Raw genomic sequence first — 18190 nt, forward strand, 5'->3', positions numbered from 1 at the left:
AATTGTGATTTTAAAAGCTACATCATACTTAGGATGACTCAAGTAAGACTCTCGTCTTCCTTATATCATTACTACTACCAGTAATGTCCTTGAGTAATTCTACAAGTCCTTGTGTCACTCTTATGTCCCTCTAATGATGATGTGACTCTTAAAATTACCATTGGACTTGTGATTGATCATTATTAGATTTTGATCAAATAGTGATTTTAAAAGCCACCTCATTTTTTTAGGTACACAAAAGTGATACAAGAGAGACTAATAGAATTACTCAATGTCCTTGGCTTGGTAAGAGCATTCACATTAGTTTTTGTATATTTTATGCAAAAATAGCTAATCAAAACCCACTTTATCTAGTTTAGGTAATGAGTTTTAAAAGAGACCATACATCCAATTATCTATTTTGTTTCTATCTACATCATTTAAATTTTATTTTTTAATTTTTTTTTAAGGATTGTATTTTTCCTAAAGATTCTATTTTTCAACTTTTGGGAAAAAAGAGATGTGAAGAGAGAAATAGTAGGAGAAATTTTAGGAAAAGAGATGTGGAAGAGATAAATAGTATATTAATGAGATGGATATATGAATAGTACTCACTACATGTAGCCGTGCACTATTCACAAATGCAACAAAAATGTATTTTTCATTTGAGATGCATAATCCGATGTAGAGGAGTTTTTAGTGTTTTCCTTATTTATTTTAGATAAAAGTAATCCCAAAAATGGCCAAAATGCCCTTAATGACCTAATCCATTAATTGTGTTCCGACTCTATTCTATGACCATATCCTCATTGAACCTTCTTCATGCTTTATTCCCTTGCATTTTACCTGTACATGAGGGAGCTTCATTTCTAGGGCTAGGTATACTTTTACACGGTTGGGGTAGGATGTTGCATGGGTACACATGGGAGCAACATTGATGGTATCTTATGCAATGCAGGACGACGGCACAGACGAAAACGAGTATAGCAGCCTCATACTCTGCATACCCACGGTCTCGCAAGGCTAGGGCCCTGATATAGGAGGCCGAGGACCCCAACTCCGACTATGAGATGGTGGATGTCATCCACGACACATCCCCAACCGGCAGCCCTGAACATGACGGTGAACACTTACACACATTTAGTGTGTTACAAAGGGCAGCACCGACACAGATAACGATGACGACAACTGCGCCTACGACCGCGACAGCTTCAGAGTTGACATGGTCGAGCGCCGATACTGACTCCTTTACAAGGGTTGGAAGATCATCATGGAGAGGGGAGTAGAGGTGCCCAATGTGGCCAACCACGCCCCTAGGGTACGGGAGCTACTAGATGCCCAGGGCTGGCTAGAGATGGTAAAGGACCACCGACCGGCAATCGTGGAGCTATTCCACGAGTTATATGCCAACCTCCACGAATGGACTAGCGACTCCTTTCCAAAATGGCTTAGACTTAAGCCAATCGAGGTGACTCCCAACCTCATGATGGTATCATTTCCCACATCATGATCAACAGGGTCCTTCCTATGTAGAGCCTTGCCTTTGTTACTCCAAAGAGGGCCCGTTGCCTCTATGCCATCCTGATAAGGATTCCCATAAACTTTGGTTCCTTTGTCCTCACGATGATGATGGGAGTGTTGTTGACAGACCAGGTACATCCCAGCTATATGGGGCCCTGATCACCCGGATAGCCGAGCACACTGGGGTGTCTTCAGAGGGTCTGACAATTATGGATCTTAGGGGACCGATGACCTCGCGATTCCTCAATGCGATCAAGTCTCACCTCTGAGGAGCTGAGCAAGAGCTGAGGCCACCATGAGCACCAAGAAAGGCAGCAGTCGATAGAGCTTCTTTCTCCACCAGTGGTCCTACTCTTGATCGGTTGGAAGGCACACTCTGTGAGTTTCAGCGATCCAAGGGTTACTGGTTTTTGGCTGTGAGACCCATAGTGCCACCTCCTTGGACATCAGGAATTGTTGAGCCATTAGGTGCTAGGAAGAGTATTATTTTGAGAATCAATGACCATTGGGAATGTGTGCCTTGAACCTAGGGGTGGGACCCAACCGGTTTTGTTGTGTTATACAAGGTTTGGAATTTCCTTTCATGGTTGGAGTTGGAGTTTTTTGTCCTACATGATAGTGGTTTTCCTTGTTGGACTTTTAGTAGGAAAAAAGCACCGACTATGTGCTCTATATAAAGGCAAGTGCTGTGCAGCAATGAGAAGAGCAAAAATCAAAGTAATATTTGCTTCGTGTTTTGGTGAGCCAACAATAGAGAGAAAAAGAGAGAGCAAGAAAGAGTTTTTTTTTTTTTTTCTTTTTCTTATTATTCTCCTTTGGGCAAAGTGAGAATTGGGTGTATTTGGGGCTTTGGGTTTGAGAGGTTTTCTTACCCTGTTACTCTTTTGTACTCATCTTTTGATAGTGAATTTTCTCTGGGTCGTCTTCGCCAGTGGATGTAGGCTTGTTAAGCCGAACCACTTAAATCTTTGTGTCGTGTGTGATTGCTTATCTTTGTTATTCCGCATTCTTCTTATTTTTCGCATCTCACAGGTCTTGGAAATAGGATTAATTTCCTAACAACTGGTATCAGAGCCAGGTTGGTTCGAGTGGGAGCGATGGCAGGTGAAGAAGGAAAGATGGGAATCGAGAAATTCGACGGCAAAGATTTTGGGTATTGGAAGGTACAAATTGAAGATATTCTTTATGGGAAGGATCTTCATCAACCTCTTTTGGAAGAACGACCCGACGACATGTATGATAGCGAGTGGGCTCTGCTTGATCGTAAAGCCCTAGCAGTTATCAGGTTATTTCTATCAAAATCAGTTGCACACAACTTTGTAAAGGAGAAGACTACAGCAGGTCTAATGAAGGCTTTGTCAAGCATGTATAAGAAGACTTCGACTAACAACATGGTGTGTCTGCTGAAGAAATTGTTCAACCTAAAGATGGTGGAAGGAGCTTCGGTGGCACATCATCTCAATGAGTTCAACACCATCACAAATCAATTGTCCTCAGTGGAAATTAATTTTGATGATGAGCTTCGCGTGTTGATCGTCTTAGCATCTTTGCCAAATAGCTGGGAAGCAGTGAGGATCGCTGTGAGTAACTCTATAGGAAAGAGTAAACTGAGCTACGAAGACGTCAGGGATTTGATTCTCAGTGAAGAGGTTCGTAGAAGAGATGCGGGTGAGCCTCTTGTTCTGATGCTACTTTAAACCTCAAGACTTGGGGCAGCAGACAAGACAGAAACTCTGTGAGGGGCAGATCTAAGTCTAGGAAGGGTAGGAGCAAATTCAGGTTTGGACGACAACCTGAGTGTTGGAACTGTGGCAAGATAGGCCGCTTCAAGAAGAACTGCAGAGAGTTGAAGACGAAGACCGAAAATAACGCCGCAAATGTCGTCATAACAGAAGAAGTGCATGATGCCCTATTTCTATCTGTTGACAGTCCTCTTAATTCTTGGGTCTTGGACTCAGGGGCTTCTTTTCACACCACACCGATCCGTGAAGTTCTCAAAAATTATGTGGCTGGGGATTTTGGGAAGGTGTACTTGGCTGACGGAACGACACTGGATGTTGTGGGTATAGGCAATGTTCGCATTAGAGTCCACAGTGACTCAGTATGGAAGCTGCAAAATGTCAGGCATATCCCAGAGCTGAAAAAGAACCTGATTTTAGTAAGATAGCTTAATGATGAAGGGCATTCAATTCATTTCCACAGTGAAAAGTGGAAGGTCAGCAAAGGAGTCAGGATTTTGGCTCGTGGTCATAAAATGGGTACTCTCTATATGACGACGAATAGCAGGGATACAATTGTTGTTATAGATACGGGTGTTGACTCAAAATTATGGCATCTAAGGCTTGGGCACATGAGTGAGAAAGGGATGAAGGTACTTTTGTAAAAGGGGAAACTACTGGACTTGAAGTCAGTTGAGTCTGATTTGTGTGAAGGCTGCAACCTAGGAAAGCAAAAGAAGGTGAGTTTCGCAAAAGTTGGCAGAGCACCAAAGCCGGGAAAGTTGGAGTTGGTACACATGAATTTGTGGGGTCCCGCACCAGTGGCATCACTTGGAGGCTCGTGGTATTACATTACATTTATTGATGACTCAAGCAGGAAGGTATGGGTTTACTTCTTAAGGCTTAAATCTGATGTATTTGAAGTTTTTAAGAAGTGGAAGGTCATGGTAGAGACAGAAACTGGTCTGAAAGTGAAATGTTTAAGATCAGACAATGGGGGAGAATACGAAGACGGGGGTTTCAAACAATTTTGTGCAATGAATGGGATTAGAATGGAAAAGACTACCCCGGGGACACCACAGTAGAATGGCATGGCTGAGCGCATGAACAGGACCCACAATGAGCCTGCAAGAAGTATGAGGTTGCATTGTGGACTACCGAAAACTTTCTGGGCAGATGCAGTAAGCACTGTTGCTTACTTGATAAACAGAGGACCATCAGTTCCTTTGGGCCATAGACTACCTGAAGAAATCTAGAGTGGAAAGGAGGTAAATCTTTCTGATTTGAAAGTTTTTGGTTGTGTTTCGTATGTCTATATTGAATCTGATGCTCGTAGCAAGCTAGATGCTAAGTCTAGCAAATTTTATTTCGTTGGCTATGGGGATGAGGCATTTGGGTATAGGTTTTAGGATGATCAAAATCGGAAGATCATTAGAAGTAAAAATGTTACTTTTAATGAAATGGCTGTGTATCAGAATAATTCAAGTGTAGAACCAGTAAGTACACAGTCAAAGGCTGAGAAGTCTGAATTTATCAACCTAGATGGAATTTCTAAAGGTGTAGCTTAGATAATGAATTTAGAAGTTGATAACGATTCAAAAAACTGAAGATGGTCTAGAAGTTGAAGAAACAGTAGATCATGAGACTGAACAGGGTACACTAATAGTGGCTGTCCGTAGATCTACTAGAACCATTAGATCTCCACAGCGTTTTTTTCACCCTCCCTGTTTCATATTTTGTTGACGGATGGCAGTGAGCCTGAGACGTTTGTTGAAGCCTTGAAGGTTGAAGATTCAATCAAGTGGGAGTTAGCCATGAAGGATGAGATGGACTCATTATTGACTAACCAAACCTAGGAGCTGATTGAGTTGCTAGCAAGTAAAAAGGCTTTGCACAACAAATGGGTGTTCAGAATAAAGGGTGAACATGATGGTAACAAACGCTACAAAGCAAGATTGGTAGTCAAGGGATTCCAGCAGAAAGAAGGAATTGACTACACAGGCATATTCTCTCCGGTGGTGAAGATGACAACCATCAGAATTGTGCTGAGCATTGTGGCAGCGGAGGACCTACATCTAGAGTAGTTAGATGTGAAGACTGCGTTCCTTCATGGTGATTTGGAAGAAGAAATTTATATGCAGCAGCCACAGGGTGTAGGGGAAGGAGAGTTTAGTGTGCAAACTAAGAAAAAGCTTGTATGGCCTGAAACAAGCTCCAGGACAATGGTACAAGAAGTTTGACAGTTTCATGTACAGTACTGGGTTCACGAGATTCGATGGAGATCATTGCTGCTATGTCAAGAGTCTTAAGAACTCTTATATTATTCTACTTCTATACGTAGATGATATGCTCATTGGAGGGGCCAGTATGGAAGACATCAACAAGTTGAAGAATCAGTTGTCAAAGCAGTTTACAATGAAGGATTTGGGTGCTGCTAAACAAATCCTTGGGATGAGAATCATCAGGGACAGGGCCAATAGTACACTGAAGATTTCACAGAGTATGTGAAGAAGATTCTTAGCAGATTTGGCATGAATGAAGCTAAGTCAGTAAGCACACCCTTGGGGAGTCACTTCAGACTAACCGAGGATCAGTCACCAAAAATGGATGAAGATAAAGCATACATGAGCAAGGTACCTTATGCCTCAACTATCGGAAGTTTGATGTATGCAATGGTCTGTACTAGACCGGATATTGCACATGCAGTGGGAGTTGTTAGTAGGTACATGAGTAATCCAGGGAAGCAGCATTGGGAGGCAGTTAAGTGGATTTTGCGATATTTGAGAGGAACTTCAGATATGTCCCTTTGCTTCACAGGTGCAGAATTGAAGCTGCAGGGCTACATGGATGCTGATATAGCGGGTGATGTTGATGGCAGGAAAAGTACTACAAGGTTTGTATATACTCTAGGAGGTACTGTCGTGTGTTGGACCTCAAGGATACAGAAAATTGTAGCCCTTTCCACTACAGAGGCGAAGTATGTGGCCGTGATAGAAGCTGGAAAGGAGATGGTTCGGCTACAAGATTTTTTGGATGAGTTGGGAAAGAAGAATGAGAAGGGCGTTCTACACAGTGATAGTCAGAGTGCCATTTTTCTTGCGAAGAACCCGGCGTATCATTCAAGAACAAAGCATATACAATTGAGGTATCACTTCATTCGATCTCTTCTTGAAAATGGACAATTGTTACTTGAGAAGATTCGTGGAACTGAGAATCCAGCAGACATGTTGACAAAAGGTGTGACTATTGAGAAACTGAAGCTGCACAGCTTCAGTTGGTCTTCGGGCTTGAAGATAGGCGGAGGAGACATCCGGAGGAGATTCACTATGTTGCAACTTGGTAGGATTCAAATCAAGTGGGAGATTGTTGGGAATGTGTGCCTTGAACCTAGGGGTGGGACCCAATCGGTTTTGTTGTGTTATACAAGGTTTGGAATTCCCTTTCATGGTTGGAGTTGGAGTTTTTTGTCCTACACGATAGTGGGTTTGCTTGTTGGACTTTTAGTAGGAAAAAAGCACCGACTATATGCTCCTATATAAAGGCAAGTGCTATGCAGCAATGAGAAGAGTAAAAATCAAAGTAATATTTGCTTTGTGTTTTGGTGAGCCCACAATAGAGAGAAAAAGAGAGAGCAAGAAAGAGTGTTTTTTTTTTTGTTATTATTCTCCTTTGGGCAAAGTGAGAATTTGGTGTATTTGGGGCTTTGGGTTTGAGTGGTTTTCTCACCCTGTTACTCTCTTGTACTTATCTTTTGATAGTGAATTTTCTTTAGGTCGTCTCCGCTAGTGGATGTAGGCTTGTTAAGCCGAATCACTTAAATCTTTGTGTCGTGTGTGATTGCTTATCTTTATTATTCCGCATTCTTCTTATTTTTCGCATCTCACGGGTCTTAGAAATAGGATTAATTTCCTAACAATGACAAAGGAAAAATGGGTGGTGAAATCTATGAGGTTTCCAGATGCCTTGTCCGGTTGTCCCACAAGTGCATGGGACTGACATACGTGGCTCGACCAACTACATCTTTTCCAACCTTGTTGGTGGTGAGTTGGATGACTTGGTTTATTGTGAAAGATCTCTCGTATTTTATACAGGAGTCACCAAAAATGAAACTGGTGAAGTTGAAGGATATAGCAGTGGTGAATGGGGGTAGGGCGAGAAGAAATCAGTGAGCATGAAGAAATAAAAGCGGATTAGGGGCTTTGGAAATGGGAAATGTTTGTTTTTGAAGATGTAAAAAGCCATTAGGATTGGAACTTGCAAAGAGGTTGGGTCTGAGAAGAAATTGCAGATTGTAATTAGAAAAGCTAAAAATAGATTATATGAAGCAGGTTTGAATTGGGAGACCAATTGGCTGGAACACTTTAGTCGTGGGTGTGCTTACGAGAAACTCTAGGACTAGTCATGATTTGAGCTTGGTGGGGTTGTTGGGTTTGTTGGGTCTGACTAATTGCAGATTGTAATTTGAAAAGTTACCTAAAAAAAGAAAAGAAAAAGTACTTCTTTACTACTAAAGGCTTCTAGAGAGAGAGAGGTTCTAGAGAAATTTCCTTTCTCCTCCTTTCTGGGCTACAGACAACACCAAAGAAGAAGAAAACATAAAGAAGGGAAGATTCGTTGTTCTTCCCTCCTCCCCTGTAGCAGTTCTCAGTGTTTTGTCAGTGGTCTCTTTGGATCTATGTTTTTGGAAGGAATATTTTAGATCTACATAGATCTAGAGCTAGATCTAGTTTTCTAAACTTAGATCTGATCGTTTTCATCGGTCAAGACGTGTTTTCCTGGAGATGTCTACCATACCATGCTCATTTGCAGTGGCTTGTGGGAATCTTTTGCTTTTTTGATTTGTTTCGTCCGGGCCTTTGGGTCGAAGATGTGAATTGTCTCCTAACCTTTGTGTCGAGAAAGAATATTATGGTGGAACCAAGATTGTGAGTGTGGGGGGACAAATTTCCGGTTAGACTTAGGGAGCTAAGGGATTCTTCTGGGTCTGCGGTGGTGTCCCTATAGGGAGCCGAACGATTAGAGCCACCAAATACATGAACCTTGTTTTGTAGTTGTATAGCAGGGTCCTGAGGCTTGGGTTTCACCTGGCCTGCGAAACGAGGGAAGGGTTGAGAGCTGTGGAGGAGGTGTTTGGACGGAGAGAAACTGAAATGAGAGGGAAAGACATAGGGAAGGGTAACTTCTCCTCAAAGATAAAAGGTAAAAGGAATAAAAAATATATTTGGTGGGACAATGCTGAAAGATTTTTTTGGTGAGAGAGAGAGAGTTGAAGATTAAATGAATAAAAAAAAAATTTATGGGGACAACTGCATAGAGAATATTTGGTGAGAGAGAGTGGGCTGAAGATAAAATAATAAAAAAATAATTTGGGGGGACATTTTTTAGTGATTTGAGGGGACATATTTTTCTAAATTTTGAAATATATATATATATAATACATACTGTAGCAAAATTTTCGAAAGTTTTGGGGCAACATTCGTCCCCCACCTACACACGTAGGTCCGGCCCTGTGTGAAGGTTTATCTTTCACAGTCGGATTTTTAGTTTTTAGTTTTGACTTTCTGTTTTTTTTATATGGGCTACCCATGTCCTAAATCTAGTATGCTTGGAGCAGATCTGTTCTATAACTGTAATTGTACATGAGTTAGCAAAAGCTTGAAGTCATTGATAACACTTGATTGTAAGAATTTTCTGATTGTATCTATGATTGTGTAACCTTATAACATTTGACTATGAACTTTATGCTCTATGTTATAAGAGCATTATGTTCTTAGGGTTCGTTTGGCTTGCGGAATACGTAATCCATTAGGAAATTGAATAATTACTACTGGGAATAGAGGATAGCATAATGGAATAGTTATTCATATTTTTTAGTTTGGTAACAACATACATACTATAACTGAATTAAAGTTACTAAAAATCACATATTAATTTTTTTTTCAACTCATATTAAAAAAATAATAATAATAAAACTAAAAACAAAGTGGGTTGTGAACCACCCATGGGGGTCGGCCACCCACAGAATTGGCTAGGGGTGGCCGTGGCCACTTTAAAGGAGCTTCGGGGTAGCTGTGGGCAACCCTAAAACAAATCTGGGGTGGCCATGCCACCCCCGATAAGTAATAGGGGTGGCTACGACCACCCTTGAAGCAAATCTGAGGTGGCTAAAATGCAACGTGGGAGGTGGCACCACCCCCAAATGCTGCTGGGGTGGTCGCACGAGATGTCTGAGGTGGTGTGGCCACCCGACCAACCCCAGACGCTTCTGGGTCGTCCCTTTAGGCATCCGAGGTGATGCGGCTATGCCCGACCTTTTTTGTGGGTGGCCGACCACCCACTTTATCTTATTATTAATTTTAATTATTTTTTAATTTAAACTAAAATAAAATGAATATTTATGAAAAACGTATTCTATTCCTCAAGGAATAGTTATTCCTCTCATTTTTTAGAGGAATAGTCAAAATAAAAGGAATAGTTATTTCTCTGTGTAATGGATTAGTCATTCCCACGGAAATGACTATTTTTAGGAATAAACTCTTATCAAACAAAATAATGATTATTCCAAAGGAATAGTCATTCTATTCCAGTGGTTTATTCAGTAAACCAAATGGAACCTTAATCTTTTATCAATGAAATCTAGAGATTCTCGTTAAAAATAAAAATAAAAAATTAATTTGGAAAGCTAAATAAAGTGGAAAGTACTCTAAGAAAAAAACCAGTCAACATTATCGACCAGAAGAAAATTGAATAAATAATAAGGGAAGACTTTAAGATTGTTGTTTGATTTGGACGAAATAAACTGTGAAAAATGAAAATAATAAAAATGTCAAAAATAATATTAAAGTAATAGAATTACAAAAGAAAATAGTGTCGCGATTTTTTCTGATTGTCAATTATAGTTATATATATATATAATCTAAAATATGGAATCAATTGAATTACTATGAAATCTGAAAATTTCCGTCAAACACTCTATGAAGTTTATATTTCTTCTAAGTCAACGGACTTGTTTTATATTTTGATTAGAAAACTCAATACATTTTTTATATTTTGGAATAAACGGCCGTTGGTTAAAAAAATAGTCATTTAATTGATTTGTTGATATGTACAGGTCTCAATAGCGAACAGAGAGACCCAATATGCTGAAACGGTCAAGTCAAAAAGAGGGAGGGACCGCAGCGTGGGGAATACCGAATACGTACGAAAAAGTTTATTCGAGAGAACCTCTAGTTCTAGCCATGTGATGAACCGAAGACTTTTTAGCTCAATTTAATTATTAAATTAAAAGTTGAGGCTAGTTAGTCGATATCACAGGGATATAAATTTTTTACAAATTAGAATGTAGAAGTTTTTCTTTTTTTTAATTCAGTTAATAAAAATATTATGTATTTTTTTAATTAATGCTAATTATATTAAAAAGTGTTGGGAGTGGAAGTGGTGTTTAGGAAATGACATTTGAAATCAATGTATGAAGGGTGATAAAACACTTTTGAGTCTCACCTAAAGGGAATTGGTTTTAGAATGTATGTTAAATTAGGTTTGAGGGAAAGTGAAAGATTGTTTGGGATAGTGCCCTAAATCTAATTTGTTTTGTACGTATGACATTTTTTGTTTATTAGTAAAGTTGTTTATTTTACGAAATTTATTAGAATATTGGGTATATCTTTATATACATGTATGTGACATTTATGCATATGTAGCCCTTAAGTTACATTGAATATGGTATAATAAGTGTGTTATAATGACATTGTCACACATACGATTTAAGCGAAAATACCTTGAGACTTACAAATTAACCCTAGTTCATAGTTAGTGATAGAATTAGACATTCTATTTGATAAGATTATAACATATCAATCATGATAGTCTATCTTGATCATTGAAGTTATTGCAGATGTAATTCAAAAAAATTGTGAGGACCATGTTTACTGCCCCAAGCTTTTAACGTGGTTCTCCCATGGCCATGTGAATGCGCACGAAATTTTCAACACTTTTTTCAAGTTCAAAAAAAGTGGTCCATTAGGACGGCTTAACATGGGACCATTTCAATTACGTATTTTTAAATGCCTCATCTTAATTCAGCCAATTAAGTTAATTAATTAGTTTCATTTATAACATTGAAAGTAAAAAATATCACTTAATTCCATAGAACTATATATGAATTGATTTCTTTACAAAAATATTTCAATGGGCTTTGTTCCTTACCCTTTCTCTCTTCTTAAGAGATTTCTCAAAATGGTCCATTGAAACCACCCCTCAAATTGAAATTACTCTCTCCCACAAGATACAGTACTCCAAAATCATGCTTTCAACCCAAGCAAAATGTTAAAAATGTAGTAGTTCAAACATATTTTAAGACAATTTTTTAATTGGCATCTTAAAGATTAATTTAAAACGACATGTAGCACAATATATATGCATTAAGCAAATGAAATAAAGAAAAAAAAAAAAAAAAAAGAACATAAAATTTAGGATCTTTTGGCTACAAAAAAGTGTAGTACTGTTCTTTCAAAATACTTCTATAAAAGGATGTAAAAAGTTTTCCAAAATATGATTTTTGTTTTGAAAAGTCTTATATATGTAACACTCCGGATAGTTAGGACTTGCTATAGGTGCGTTAACTAATTGCCTTTGAGTTGCAAGGAAATTACAAGGAAACTGAGAGCATTAAATTACACAAAATAATTTTCTAAATAATAAATACTGAAACATTCGGTCAACATTAAAAACATTAATAGTCAAAACATGATAAACGTCTTAAATGAGTTCATATTTAAGGTAGAAACACATACACATATATCATCTACACCCTAAAACATTTTGAGCATTAGTAATAGGGTAGCGGATTTTGTTTGAGGTTAAAATGTAATATGTCATCTTTGACGTTTATAATCTCGTAACGTCGGCTATGGTTGCTTCAGAGCTTTTGTTCTGTGTTATTTGAGCTTTATGCTCATTTATCAATGAATGAGACTGAACCGATTTCTATAAAAAAAAAACAAAAAAACATTTTGAGCATTGGGTAAATTAAAATGTAAAATGAGAAACAGAAGTTGTAACGTTTCACCTAAAATGCAAGGGCGAAAGTGAAAAATATTCCTTTTACAATAATTAACGCAGTGTTCTTAAAATAATAATAATAATAATAATTAACACAGCGGAAATAACATATAGTAAAATTTTCCTTTTAGATGTACTTTAATTATTTCATTTCCTTATGAGGATTATATTTACTATTTCTACTAGTATTAGTTTTACTTTTTCAACAAATATTTATCTTTTACATATATGGGAAAAATATAAAAAGCCCTCCAAACTAACAATCATTTGCAATAGAGCCCTAAATGTTCAAAAGATATAAAGTAGCTTATCAAACTACCAAAATGTGTCAAAATAATCACATCTTTTTTTATATTCCTATAATACCCATATTCTTTTAAATACTAAATACAAATATTTAAAAAATAAAAAATAAACTAAACTATTTTTTAAACAAAAAAATAAGTACAATTTTTTGTTTTGGAATAAATAAAAAAAATTAGTTACTGTAGTTGGCTTAAATTACAAATTGATCGTGCCGTGCGGTATAAAAAATATAAATAAATGCAAAATCAAACCATGTGGTGGGCTCAACAAGCCGCCACCCCTTTCCTTTTTTCTTTTTTTTTTCTTTTAAAAATTAATTTTTAATTTTATTAATTTTTAATTTTAGTTTTTAAAAGAATAAGGGTATTATTGAAATATGAAAAAAGATGTGACATTTTTGATATACTTTGGCAGTTTGATGGTTTACTTTAGCACTTTTTGAACATCGCGGGGCTCGTTCAAAAATGGCTGTTAGTTTGGAAGGCTTTTTTATATTTTTCTCTACTATATATATATATATATAGTAGGAAAAAAAATCCACAAATCATCTCTCAAACTACCACTTAATTGACAGAGTCTCCCTACACTTCAATTACGATCGGTAACTGAGCTTGTCACTTATAAGAGATCGGAGACCATTAACAGATAAAAGATGATTTGGGGCTTTGGGAAATATATTTTGATAAGCGAACAAAAATTAGTTTTGTTCCATACACTTAGAAAAAATAAAAAAGAAGCTGCTGCAATTGCTCTAATGCCCTAAACATTAGCTGCCCAAAGAAGAAAAAGAAAAAGAAAAAGAATACATTATATTGACATGCTTTGGATCTGATCATTCGTAGAGTTAATAAAAACTTTGCAGGGTGGGTGTCAATGTGGTTACGGTTAGCGATTATTAGCAAAAATCGCTAGTCATAACTGTCTTAACAGTTATTAAATTTCACTAACCACAACTATAACTACCTACCATAACTACCTAGCGGTTAGTAGTTAGCTACTAACCACCGGTTAGCGATTAGTAAAATATCTAACCACCTGCTATAACTGCATTTTCAAAATTGGGCATTTTGGGCTTTTTGGGCTTTCTCAAGATAAACATATAACCAATTTTTAGTTTTAGGCTTTTTTTTTTTCCTTGGATCACTGTAGCATTTTTACCTCATTCGTTTTTTGCATTTTTAGTGTCTTCTTAGGCCAAATTGCTACAAAAAGAGCCTATATGGAAAAATAAAAAATATTTGACCCCAAATTTACAAACATTCCAGTCACATTCATACAAAAATAATACGAGCATAAAGCTCTTAAAATACAAAGCAAAAAGTTCTGAAGCAACAATAACCAAAGTTACGAGGTTACAAATGTCAAAGATGACGTCAAATATACAACCATCCCAATCTCAAACAAGATCCAGTAATACATGACTAATCTTCAGATATAACAACAGATCTGCTCCAGACAGACTCATTTCAATGCATAGGTAGCTCTTATTCCTTGACTTGGGATTAGAAAACCCCCATACTGAAACTCTTCCTCCTCGATCTGAAAGTTAGGATATAGATTTCATCCACAACCTAAGGGTCTAGACCATAAACAAATATCTCACGGATCAACAAGAGAATATAGCCTTATTACAAGCAACAAAACAACATGAAATATAAAATAAGGAACAAATAATAAGGGAAAAAAACAACAGAAACCGAGAAATATGGGGGAAATGAAAGCAAAAGAACCAGAAAGCCAAAAAACAGGAGCAAACTAGGCGGATGACGGTGGCTGAAAGAAAGGCTGATCGCGTGCTTTCTGGAAACCGAAGCTGGCGTTGGAAACGAATAGGGCCAGTGAAATGTAGTGGGGGGCGCGTGAACAGACCTGGCAGTGGACGGTGGACAACAAAGCGGCGCGGAGATGATCAGCGGTGCACTCAAAGAATTGGGGGTAGTTTGAGTGAATCCCCCAAGAGCGGCATCCACAAAGTGTGCCAAAAATAAGCAAACAAGCAGAAAACAAAGACAGGCAGAAGGGAAAAAAGAGGGGGAGGGAAGAGGCGGGGAGGGAAGGGGAAGAAAAACCAAGGAGGAAGAGGGGAGGAGGGGGAGAAGTTTGTTCTCCCCCTCTAGGTGGGGCTCTCTGCTAGGAGAAGAAACCCTAGCAGAGAGAGAGAAGATGAGTTTTTGAATACTTTAAGAAGAAAAATTTAAAAGTCATAAATATAAATTATAACTTGTTAAAATTTAATATGATTAACTTAAATAGAGTATTTGAATTGTTATTAATGAATCATATGATTAAGTATTGATCTTATACATTTATATTATTCACAGGACTTGGCTTACATGTGGTAGAGCAAACTACCGCATATCTGCGGTAGTTTGCTCTACCGCTGAGATTTCTTTTCTAATAACGTAAGTAAAAAGAAAAAAAACACCGTCAATTTCATGTTTAACTCCCGTCAATTTCTTTTGTTTTTTTCTACCCAAACCCCAAGCCGTCTTCTCTCTTTTCTCACCATACCCAAAATCAAATATTGCACTGCTCATCGTTTGCACCTCTGCAGCATTCTTTTGAAGTTTATCTTCAGTAAGAAGACTATGAAAGTGTTTTGAAGCTCCTTGAGGATGAAACATCATTTACAATGCAAATTTTCTTCCTTGGGGGAGTAGTAACCCCAATTCTCTTATGCAACAAAGCCTCACAAGCTCCTTCTAGAAGAGTTGAATAAGAAAATCATGACATCTATTGGATTAAAACCCTCAATTGCAGCACCAATTTCCACCCTAGAGAAGATCACCCACAACACATCCAGAGCCACAAGCAAAACATAAAATTTAAACCAAGATCCAAAACTGAAAGGGATTTTTTGCACAAACAAGAAGAAGGGGAATGGGACGGTGGAAGAATGGGAATGAGGCAAAAAAGTTCAAAGCAATTTTGCTGGAAAATATATTTTGAATTTCATCTTCATTCACCCCTTTCTTCTTACATCATCCAACACACTTGTTGGTAATGCTCTGAGCCCCGGTGGATACGGCAACCTCCGGCGAATACAAAAAACTATGCTCAATAGGAACAGGAAGGGGATGATGAAGGCCACCATGTGCAAAGTTTGATGTTGGAAGGCTTGCAGGAGAGTATCCATGACTCTCGACTCTCGCGGGTGTCGGTTTTGGGTATAGTGAGAAAATAGAGAAAATGCTTGGGGTTTGGTTGAAAAAAAAAAAAAAAAAAAAAGAATTAACGGGAGTTGACGGTGTTTTTACCTTGCACTTTAAGGGTTGAAAACCCCTTAAAAGATAAATCGCAGCGGTAGAGCAAAACTACCGCAGATATGCAGTAGTTTTATCTACCGCAAGTAAGCCTCTCCCTTATTCACATATGCATATATGTATAATTATAATTTATAACATATATAGACTTATAAGTTTATAACACACATTGAAACTAATTTTCTAGGTACTTAATTGTTATATTAGTATGAATTGGCATACTTATAATTTATGTCATATTATATATTTATAATTTGTTATTATATAATCATATAAATTAGAATAATAATCCATTAATACTTCAATTGTGGCTATAAGTAGCACATTGTATAATCCAACGTCAATTAATTAATTTGACATTATACGAATTACATTGTCATTGTACATTAATAATATGATTCACTTTAATAAGTATTTGAATTGTTATTGAATTATATGATTAAGTATTGATTTTATACATTTATATTATTCACTTTGCATAATTGCATATATGTATAATTAATGTATAATTATAATTTATAACATATATGGACTTAAAAGTTTATAATATATATTAGAACTAAGTCTCTAAATACTTAATTGTTGTATTAGTATGAACTTGCATACTTATGAGTTACGAGTTATGTCATATTATATATGTATAATTTGTTATTATTTAAGCAAATGATTTAATGATCAATTGATCATGTGGTATAATTATATAAATTATAGTGACAATATATTAATACTCAAATTGTGATTTAATTATCTCAAAAAAATTTGTGATTTAATGATCAATTGATTATGTTATATGTATAAATATTATTATAATTATAACTAAAAAAATATATCATATAAAAAGGCGGTTAGTGGTCACGGTTAGTAAACCCAACAACCGCTAACCGCTAGGCGGTTATAGTGGTTAGCGGTTAGCGGGTGGTTAGAAAACCGTCCGCATTGACACCCCTACTTTCGATCGTGGGCGGCTCGTCTGCTAGTGAAGGGTTTTTTTTTTTTTAAAAAAAAAAAATTATTATTATTATTATTATTATTATTATTATTATATCTAGTTAGGGTTTTATTCTCCTTTAACGTGGCTTCTTGTATTATTGTGATAGTAAGTTAAATTTGAAAAATTCATTATAAAAAAAGAAAATTAAATAATAGCGGAATTAAATAAAAGATACCCAATAATTTTATGTGGTGTGGTTCGGTCCAGTGTTAGAGGGAGGGGTTGAGAGGGGTCAAATGCACCCCCGCACCTCTCAAAAATTCTCCTTAGCCATGGTAGAATTTGTCTGAATATTACCCACTCTCAACAACTCATCAAGGGGCATATATTTTCAATGAAGATTGAGATTCACAACACACTATTTCTAAAATTTAAACAACGTAAAACGAGTCGTTTCATTTAAGCTGAACACCGTTTGTTAATCAATTAAAAAAAAAAAAAAAAAAAACTTAATGCATGTCCACACCGTTTGTTGAGATGGTTAAATCTAGGAATGTCAACCCGCACCACAAAACAAACAAGGTTTAGTGACATTGTTATTTGGGGCAATTTTTGTCCAAAAAATCGTCTCTATTGATTTCACAACGCTTGATTAGGGGCACTTGGGACACGTCGGTTTTTATGGCTACTAGAATTTAAGTTTGAGACGTTTTTTTACCAAAAAGCGCATCGAAAAGGGGACGTTTGGAACAAAGCGCCCCTTTTTAAAAATGAGGCACTTAGTGGTGAAAAACACCCCCTTTTAACAAAGGGGGTGCTTCCTAGGCAAGCGCCCCCTTTTTAGAATGAGGGGGCTTCCTAGGCAAGTGCCTCCTTTTTTAAAAGAGGGCGCTTGCCTTGGAAGCGTCCTCATTCTAAAAAGGGGGCACTTAGGTGGGCAAGTGCCCCCATTCATAAAAGGGGCGCTTGCGTGTAAAGCGCCCATATTTCTATATGGGAGCGCTTCTACACCGCGAAGCACCTCCAATAATTAATATATGGAGAAAATGTTTTTCCCATGCAATCCATATATGTTTTTTATTTTCTCCTGATATACAATATGCAATACAATATTGCATTGCGTATTTTCTCCAAAAATATTGGATTAATCCATAAATATTTTCTTCATTCATCAATCTCATACAATCTTATACATATCTCACAATACATATCTAATCCATATATACAATCTCATATCTCATAAGACATCTAAATCCAAAATGATGATATCATAGATATAAAGTGTACCACATCTTAAAGAGTTAACAAAAATTGTACCATACATATGAAATAAAATATTCAAAACGATATCATAACAACAAAGTGTACCACCTCTTAAAAGAGTTTACAAAAATTGTATATTGCATATGAAA

The sequence above is a fragment of the Corylus avellana genome, chromosome ca4 (genome assembly GCF_901000735.1).
Source record: "Corylus avellana chromosome ca4, CavTom2PMs-1.0".
Taxonomy (NCBI): Eukaryota; Viridiplantae; Streptophyta; class Magnoliopsida; order Fagales; family Betulaceae; genus Corylus; species Corylus avellana.